The sequence below is a fragment of the Ruditapes philippinarum genome, unplaced genomic scaffold, assembly GCF_026571515.1.
Source record: "Ruditapes philippinarum isolate M1 unplaced genomic scaffold, ASM2657151v2 ctg17841_1_1_1_1, whole genome shotgun sequence".
Lineage (NCBI taxonomy): Eukaryota > Metazoa > Mollusca > Bivalvia > Venerida > Veneridae > Ruditapes > Ruditapes philippinarum.
Window position 1 is genome coordinate 1 of NW_026856844.1, and position 9914 is coordinate 9914.

Genomic DNA, 9914 nt, shown 5'->3' on the forward strand with positions numbered 1-9914 from the left:
AAAAAATCTTACTTTTTTCTCTCAAAAATGATGCTTGCTGTATTATAAATTGGTTATAAAGATTGTTGACAGGATATACGGCCGTATATAAACGGCTAGTTGCAATATAACCCTCGCCTAACGGCTCGGGTTATATTTACAAATAGCTGTTTAAATAGGGCCATATAACCTGTCAACAATCTTTATAACTAATAATATAAACAACTTTTGCTTATATAACCCGTGCTGCTAGACGATGGTCATACTGCAAAATAATCGTTTATATATGACCACATATCATGCCAAGCATCTTTATGACGAATTTATTATTATAGCAAACGTCCTTTATTTGAAAGAGAACAAAAGAAAAGAAAGGAAATTATATTATAAATCTAAACCAGCCTTGTATATACTTTATATAAATGTCACGATTATCCAATGAAAAGCGACGTTACAAACGTGCAGTATTAGACGAGTATATGCTTATATAAACCGAGCTTCTCGGCAATGGTTATATGAGGGGCCTCCGTGGCCGAGTGGTTAAGGTCGCTGACTTGAGATCACAGGTCCCTCACCGCTGTAGGTTCGATCCTCACTCGGGTCGAAATCTTTAATGTGAGGAAGCCATCCAGCTGGCTTACGGAAGGTCGGTGGTTCTACCCAGGTGCCCGCTCGTGCCCGAAATAATGCCCGGAGGGCACCTGGGGTCTTCCTCCACCAATAAAGCTGGAAAAAATCGACGAAAAAATCTCGGCGGGACGCTCTAGGATGGCCCGAGTGTACGGTCGCCCATATGGGCTTTCCGGCGGCGACCTTAAATAAACGCATTTAAAAAAAAAAATGGTTATATAACGAACAGCCATATAACCCGTCAAAGGTATGTAAAAGAAATTTAATGAAACTAAACAACCGCTTACTTAAAGATTGAGACAAAGACATAATTTTCTCCATCAGTAAAAATCGAAGATAAAACCAACATGATTATCCAATGAAAATCGACGTTACAAAACGTAGGAGTATAAATTTTATAAAGATATCGTGACGTCATGATTATCCAATCGGTATAATCACAATTATCATCTTAAATTACAATAATTACTAGCTTAACTAAAATGTTATTGTCTTTTGAAATTGGAATTACCGAGAGTGTACATTTTTGGTACTATACAATAAAAAAAAAAATAATAATAATAATAAAAATAATAATAATAATGATGATGATGATGATGATGATGATGATGATGATGATGATGATGATGATAATAATAATAATAATAATGAAATTAAATAAAATTGAATTGTAATTATAAAGAAATAAAAATAACCAGCCATTCTTTTAGGTTTGGGCTTTGGGGCGGTAGACTTATTGGAGAGCTCGATTTTCTTGATTTATATATATGAATTAGAAAGGTTACCTCAAAATTCAAAATAAATTGTATAATTGTAGGCAATGTTGAATATTAATCGGTTGACACGTTGTAAAATTTGCTTCTAACCAACTTGCCGCATGTCAAACAGAGCTGCATTACTGGTACTGGTACTGGTACTGCAGTATGTACTGCAGCTATTTTGCAAGTACTGGTACTGATACTGAATTACTCTTACAAAATTTTGCTACTACTGGTACTGGTACTGCAGTACTGTCTTAAAAAGTGGTACTGCTACTGCATTACCCAGTACTTTTGGTTTTGATAAAAATTTAAAATAACATCAATTTTTCTCATAAAATAAAGCTGTATATTACATTAACTATAATTTATTTTTGTGAAAAAGTAAGTTATCAAATCTAAAGATAATTTGCTGCAATATTCCTTCAAATGTTAACATAGTATTCATCATAAAAAGCACCAAAGACTTCAAGTAAAAATTAAATTAAGATTAACAGACTCAATAACTCTTTACCCTAAAATATCCTTATTAAAATCTTTTATTACTTTGTATTTACTAGTAAAAGAGCAAAATAAACACTAATTAATTTCTAAAAAATCCCATTTCAAGTGACATTGTTAGCACCATAAAAAGTTGTTATTTACTTTGGTATAAATTGAACAGAGGTGTGAAGGTATGAAAGGCAACAAAAGACTGTTGTGTGTTAAATGAAAGATGTTTGTATTTATACAGTTGACTGGTTACTAAACAATTAGATATGACATGAATATATGTTGTAAATATTGTTTGTAAAAAGTATGTTAAAACTATAAAGTTGTAAATATGTTATGTTAACTTTAAAGCAGCACGCCTCCAGATTCATCCTAATTTTCATGAAAATTTTGAAAATATATTTGAAGGTAAAATATTGTGAAATGAACAAAGAAAGTACTTGACACATAACAATCGGCACTTAAAATCCACGTAAATTACCAAAAAGAGGTCAAAACATGCATAAATAGCGTTAGTAACGCAGTAAAAATATGGTGATAAATACTACAAAATACAGTCATTAATTGCACATAAGATATAAATTATCACTTGAATCTTTAATTTGTTTACTTTTCTCAAAGTTTTAGTAATTGTTTTCCAAGTTTGATTTTCTTGAAATATTTCGGGTCATCTGGAGGCATGCACCATTAAAGTAAATTATGATTTTATTTCTTTGCTGAATAATATTTGCAATTATTTGTTTGACACTGTATTTATTCAAACTTTGTAAAAGTAATGGTACTGATACTTAATTACTTCACCAAAAAAAGTACTGGTACTGCAGTACCGAGCTAAAATCTAGTACTGGTACTGGTAATGGTACTGCATAATTGGCCAAGTACTGGTACTGGTACTTAAGTACTATACCCTTAGTACTGATGCAGCTCTGATGTCAAAATGTTTTTGCCCATTAGGTTTATGAACTCAATGCCTTAATGTAATTTGTCGTGTTTAATGTAATATAATAATTGCATTAACGCCGGGCTTTATAATCGGAACAAAACGGTTTTTATCTATAATCCTTTTCCAAAGATTTACGGAAATGTCCGAGATGTTGCTATTGCGGGCTTGATTGACTATATTCAAGATGTCTCACGTACATGAGTTGTGTATAAAAAATGTTTGATGTAAAAATGTCATCTGCTAAAAAAGTGTACATTTTATATAAATTCACACGCTTTACTTTGGTGAAAAAAGGCAGAAATTTTGCATCCGTCAGTGTTCATTTTCTGGCACGTGGGTACAATATAAAAATGAAAAATGAGAAATGCCACGCATGCGCAGATATATTATCGGACCACCCTAGCATATGTTTTTCTGACATAACGTATAAGAAATATGTGTTTTCATTTTTTTTTTTTGCAATAATTATCGATTTTGTAAACGATTCAAATTTATGTCATTTTAGCTTTTCCTTCTTCTTGTTCTTCTACTAGTTATTCTCCTTTTGCAAGCTACAATATCACCATGATCGGCATCATAATTACCATCATAATAATCATAATCACCATAATTCATCATAAATCATAAATGGTCGTATTCATCATTCTTTTTGTTATTTTTGTTATTTCATCATCATCATCATCATCATCATCATCATCATCATCATCATCATCATCATCATCATCATTATTATATTATTATTATTATTATTATTATTATTATTATTATTATTATTATCATCATCATCATCATCATCATCATCATCATCATCATCATCATCATTATTATTATTGTTTTTTATCTTCTCCGGGCCCTGTGTTGATTACTCACTCACTAATGAAATTAAAAGGTCGAAGCATTTATACAACAAAGGAAAAAAGAAAACAAACGAAAAAATATCGCGTGATTAAAATGTATTATTTGTAAAATGTTAAATGCATTAACTGACAAAAATCTTGAAAAAGTCATTTTCAAAATATGCGTGAAATTTTGTGCGCATTAAAACAGTGAAATATAAAGGCTAAATAGCGAACGTACGCCATTTATAATACCAAATGCATAATGTCAGAAAAGTGGAAACAATTAAAATTGTTTGGATTTATTTCAAAAAGATTTACTATTCTCTTTTGATGATCCATTAAAAATCATTTCCCGCCCCTTAGACCGCCTTTATGTACAGGCTATTTGTTAGTAATGGGCTTGAAGAAATTTGATATTTAGCATTTTATACACTATGGGTCGGACGGTTAACGATTTCAACTGGTTTAATATCCGTTAGTCGTATTGAATCCGTATGCGGTGTTTGGCACAGGATCGGACTCGGCCCGGTGAATTTTCGTACTATTAGTTCTATAGTAAATCAGTCAAATTTGAGGTTTAATTCTGGATTCTAATGTTCTTGATGAATTATATACTGTCTTCAACTTTAAACATTAACACTATCTAAGTCAAATGATGCCCAAAATATAATAGGTTAGCCATCTACTTTTTTCAGAAATCTTCAGTCTGTTGTAACACTGTTTAAATTCACCACTTTAAAAACTCCTGACAGCTGGTGGGTAGTACATCTTTAATCCTTCCACCAACAAATGAGTTCCTGGAGAATACAAAAAAAACAACTTTTAAAGTCATCATATAACACACAAAAACTACACACATGCAATAAATACACTTTAATTATGAACAATCTAACTAGAGATGACTTAAATTGGGCCATTTCATAATTTTAAAGAACTACTTTCTAGACTACAATGGGCTGGGTCTAATTCCGTACCGGGTTGAGACCTAAATGAATCCAAAATTTAAGTTAAGCCAAACTTTATACTCATTTCCTAGTAATTTAGTGTTATACAAATACAGTCATATAGGTTTGACATGTCTCTAACAAATTACATTAATGCGGTACAATTTCTTAAATATGAACCTTCATGCGAAAAGTCAGGCTCGGCCAATAGAATTTTACGCAAAAATTTATATTACAAATTCTGTCATATCTTTTGATTCTGTAAATGGATTTTCTTTGAATAAAGTTTAATGTTACCGGCTAATGTCATACAGTTACTTCTATGAAAGAATAAGACCTTATTGCTTAAAAATTGTAATAGAAACTCAATTTCTTTAAATGAGAGCATGAAATTTTGGGTTAAAATACAAGTAATCACAATTAAATGTGCTTTTTTCAAATTTTTTTCCTTCAATATTGTAATAAAACTTACTGATTATGATTTTTACCTATATACCATGGTAAATAAAGTAAAGAACCAACATACACACCCTACATTGTTTGCTTAAGATATCAATAAAGACAAACAGAGGTAATCTTAAGGTTAGCAAAGAGGTTACCATATCACCATGGGCTATGTCTTCTGACAAAGTAAGATTAGCCAACTCTCACACAAATAAGGCTTTAAAAAGATGACACATACTGTCCCCCACTTTAAATCATTGAGAAGTCTTAATATAGTCAGAATTAGAGAAATTTTCTCCTGAAATACATCAAAATAACTACCAAATATTGCCCGAGCATTGGGAGGCGCTACCGCCAATAGCTGAAGTTTCAAACTAGACATAAGTTATTACCTTCTCAATGTGTCCTGACAAAGCTGCTGCCAAACAGAGCTGAAGGAGTCCTTCTATAGATCTTTACCAGGATAAGGTAAGGTCATATACTCAAACCCAGGCTTTGGTAACTGCATGGTCTGAAAAAATATGAAACACTAGTACATGCTTAAGAAAATTATAAGGGGCATTTATGCTGTAATTCTAATATCTGAAAAAGAAAGAAAATAATGTCTTAATAAATAAATGGCTAGATTTGCTAATTCACACAGGAGAGCTTATATAAATATTGTGTTCTGAAAAATGCATGAAAATAGCAGTTTAGACATTATAAACCTAACCTAATTTAACTGCTGTAGCAGCTACAACAACAACAACAATAATATATCAACTGTGTTATTCTAAATGAGCCAATTATCCATAAAATACACTGTTTAATGACTAGAAAATCTTTTATGTGTATATATTACTAGCAAATACATTCTGCAACACAGCAAAACATCAAGTTTCACTTCACTGAAAATGCCTATACATGTATTTCCAAAATATAAATCACATTAGTCCTGTTCAATTGTTAGTTCTTCTTCATTTAAATACAGGACAATTAGTGAATATTTACATACTGATTACTACAGCATCAATCCTTTGCTGAAACATCAAAACATATAATGTGTGATCCATATAAGCAATAGGCTACTATGGTGCTTGTTCGAATCCCATGGCCGGTGAATCTTGGGCCCCTTAGAGATCTCTGGAATGAGCTTGCCAATCACTTTTTTTACCAATGTAACCAATCTGAAACCACACACTCCCCAATTCCTTCAAAGCATAATTTATCCATAATTTAAGATGCATTTCTCTAAAAATTATCATTTTCTATATAAATCTTATAAAAAATAAGCTAGATTTATAGCATATTGCTTAACACAGGGTGCAAAAAAAAATTATCAATTTATAAACTGCTTTTTACAAAATTTAAATTTCATTTTTTAATTCTAAATTTATTTTTACAGTTTTAATTAAATAAAATGTGGTTAATTTTTCATGCAAAAGCTCTGTATCCTTCTCCCTGCTTACTGACACAGTAGCAGACATCTACATTTAAAGGGGAGATAACAACAACATCATATGTCCCAATTTAAAATGTCAAATTTTAAAATTTGAAATAAAATTTAAAATTTTCAAACCTGTCAGTAATCCTTTATTTTCCTGACTTCTATTCATAAACACAACACTGATGCAAAGTTTCATCCATATCCATCAACCAGTTCCCATTTTTGACATTTCTTATCTTGGACTCGGCCCGGTGAATTTTCGTACTATTAGTTCTATAGTAAATCAGTCAAATTTGAGGTTTAATTCTGGATTCTAATGTTCTTGATGAATTATATACTGTCTTCAACTTTAAACATTAACACTATCTAAGTCAAATGATGCCCAAAATATAATAGGTTAGCCATCTACTTTTTTCAGAAATCTTCAGTCTGTTGTAACACTGTTTAAATTCACCACTTTAAAAACTCCTGACAGCTGGTGGGTAGTACATCTTTAATCCTTCCACCAACAAATGAGTTCCTGGAGAATACACAAAAAACAACTTTTAAAGTCATCATATAACACACAAAAACTACACACATGCAATAAATACACTTTAATTATGAACAATCTAACTAGAGATGACTTAAATTGGGCCATTTCATAATTTTAAAGAACTACTTTCTAGACTACAATGGGCTGGGACTAATTCCGTACCGGGTTGAGACCTAAATGAATCCAAAATTTAAGTTAAGCCAAACTTTATACTCATTTCCTAGTAATTTAGTGTTATACAAATACAGTCATATAGGTTTGACATGTCTCTAACAAATTACATTAATGCGGTACAATTTCTTAAATATGAACCTTCATGCGAAAAGTCAGGCTCGGCCAATAGAATTTTACGCAAAAATTTATATTACAAATTCTGTCATATCTTTTGATTCTGTAAATGGATTTTCTTTGAATAAAGTTTAATGTTACCGGCTAATGTCATACAGTTACTTCTATGAAAGAATAAGACCTTATTGCTTAAAAATTGTAATAGAAACTCAATTTCTTTAAATGAGAGCATGAAATTTTGGGTTAAAATACAAGTTATCACAATTAAATGTGCTTTTTTCAAATTTTTTTCCTTCAATATTGTAATAAAACTTACTGATTATGATTTTTACCTATATACCATGGTAAATAAAGTAAAGAACCAACATACACACCCTACATTGTTTGCTTAAGATATCAATAAAGACAAACAGAGGTAATCTTAAGGTTAGCAAAGAGGTTACCATATTACCATGGGCTATGTCTTCTGACAAAGTAAGATTAGCCAACTCTCACACAAATAAGGCTTTAAAAAGATGACACATACTGTCCCCACTTTAATCCATTGAGAAGTCTTAATATAGTCAGAATTAGAGAAATTTTCTCCTGAAATACATCAAAATAACTACCAAATATTGCCCGAGCATTGGGAGGCGCTACCGCCAATAGCTGAAGTTTCAAACTAGACATAAGTTATTACCTTCTCAATGTGTCCTGACAAAGCTGCTGCCAAACAGAGCTGAAGGAGTCCTTCTATAGATCTTTACCAGGATAAGGTAAGGTCATATACTCAAACCCAGGCTTTGGTAACTGCATGGTCTGAAAAAATATGAAACACTAGTACATGCTTAAGAAAATTATAAGGGGCATTTATGCTGTAATTCTAATATCTGAAAAAGAAAGAAAATAATGTCTTAATAAATAAATGGCTAGATTTGCTAATTCACACAGGAGAGCTTATATAATAAATATTGTGTTCTGAAAAATGCATGCCTGCATGAAAATAGCAGTTTAGACATTATAAACCTAACCTAATTTAACTGCTGTAGCAGCTACAACAACAACAACAACAACAATTATATCAACTGTGTTATTCTAAATGAGCCAATTATCCATAAAATACACTGTTTAATGACTAGAAAATCTTTTATGTGTATATATTACTAGCAAATACATTCTGCAACACAGCAAAACATCAAGTTTCACTACACTGAAAATGCCTATATTTCCAAAATATAAATCACATTTGTCCTGTTCAATTGTTAGTTCTTCTTCATTTAAATACAGGACAATAGTGAATATTTACATACTGATTACTACAGCATCAATCCTTTGCTGAAACATCAAAACATATAATGTGTGGTCCATATGAGCAATAGGCTACTATGGTGCTTGTTCGAATCCCATGGCCGGTGAATCTTGGGCCCCTTAGAGAGCTCTGGAATGAGCTTGCCAATCACTTTTTTTACCAATGTAACCAATCTGAAACCACACACTCCCCAATTCCTTCAATGCATAATTTATCCATAATTTAAGATGCATTTCTCTAAAAATTATCATTTTCTATATAAATCTTATAAAAATAAGCTAGATTTATAGCATATTGCTTAACACAGGGTGCAAAAAAAAATTATCAATTTATAAACTGCTTTTTACAAAATTTAAATTTCATTTTTTAATTCTAAATTTATTTTTACAGTTTTAATTAAATAAAATGTGGTTAATTTTTCATGCAAAAGCTCTGTATCCTTCTCCCTGCTTACTGACACAGTAGCAGACATCTACATTTAAAGGGGAGATAACAACAACATCATATGTCCCAATTTAAAATGTCAAATTTTAAAATTTGAAATAAAATTTAAAATTTTCAAACCTGTCAGTAATCCTTTATTTTCCTGACTTCTATTCATAAACACAACACTGATGCAAAGTTTCATCCATATCCATCAACCAGTTCCCATTTTTGACATTTCTTATCTTGGACTCGGCCCGGTGAATTTTCGTACTATTAGTTCTATAGTAAATCAGTCAAATTTGAGGTTTAATTCTGGATTCCAATGTTCTTGATGAATTATATACTGTCTTCAACTTTAAACATTAACACTATCTAAGTCAAATGATGCCCAAAATATAATAGGTTAGCCATCTACTTTTTTCAGAAATCTTCAGTCTGTTGTAACACTGTTTAAATTCACCACTTTAAAAACTCCTGACAGCTGGTGGGTAGTACATCTTTAATCCTTCCACCAACAAATGAGTTCCTGGAGAATACACAAAAAACAACTTTTAAAGTCATCATATAACACACAAAAACTACACACATGCAATAAATACACTTTAATTATGAACAATCTAACTAGAGATGACTTAAATTGGGCCATTTCATAATTTTAAAGAACTACTTTCTAGACTACAATGGGCTGGGACTAATTCCGTACCGGGTTGAGACCGATCAGGTCTAATTCCGTGTCACTCCGGTACATACATAGTTATATAAAAAACAATGTAACGATCAAAAGCAACGGTAATTGTTGTCTTGCCACTCTATTTTATATTCTAAACAGGGGAAAACCCGTCAAAATTAAAAAGAGACTTGATAATGATACCATCAACAATCTTAGTTTAATGTATGTTTGACATTCTTAAAAGGATTGAAA

At 31.3% G+C, this 9914-nt stretch overlaps 1 long non-coding RNA gene across 1 annotated transcript; it reads right to left on the minus strand.

The window, feature by feature from the left end:
• Positions 1 to 4243: 4243 nt before the first annotated feature.
• LOC132747897 (uncharacterized) lies at positions 4244 to 9588 on the minus strand. Its single transcript, XR_009628175.1, has 5 exons — positions 9131 to 9588; positions 7958 to 8076; positions 6588 to 6975; positions 5422 to 5540; positions 4244 to 4438 (listed from the first exon to the last, which is right to left on the minus strand). It is a non-coding gene; the product is annotated as an uncharacterized LOC132747897 (long non-coding RNA).
• Positions 9589 to 9914: the final 326 nt, after the last annotated feature.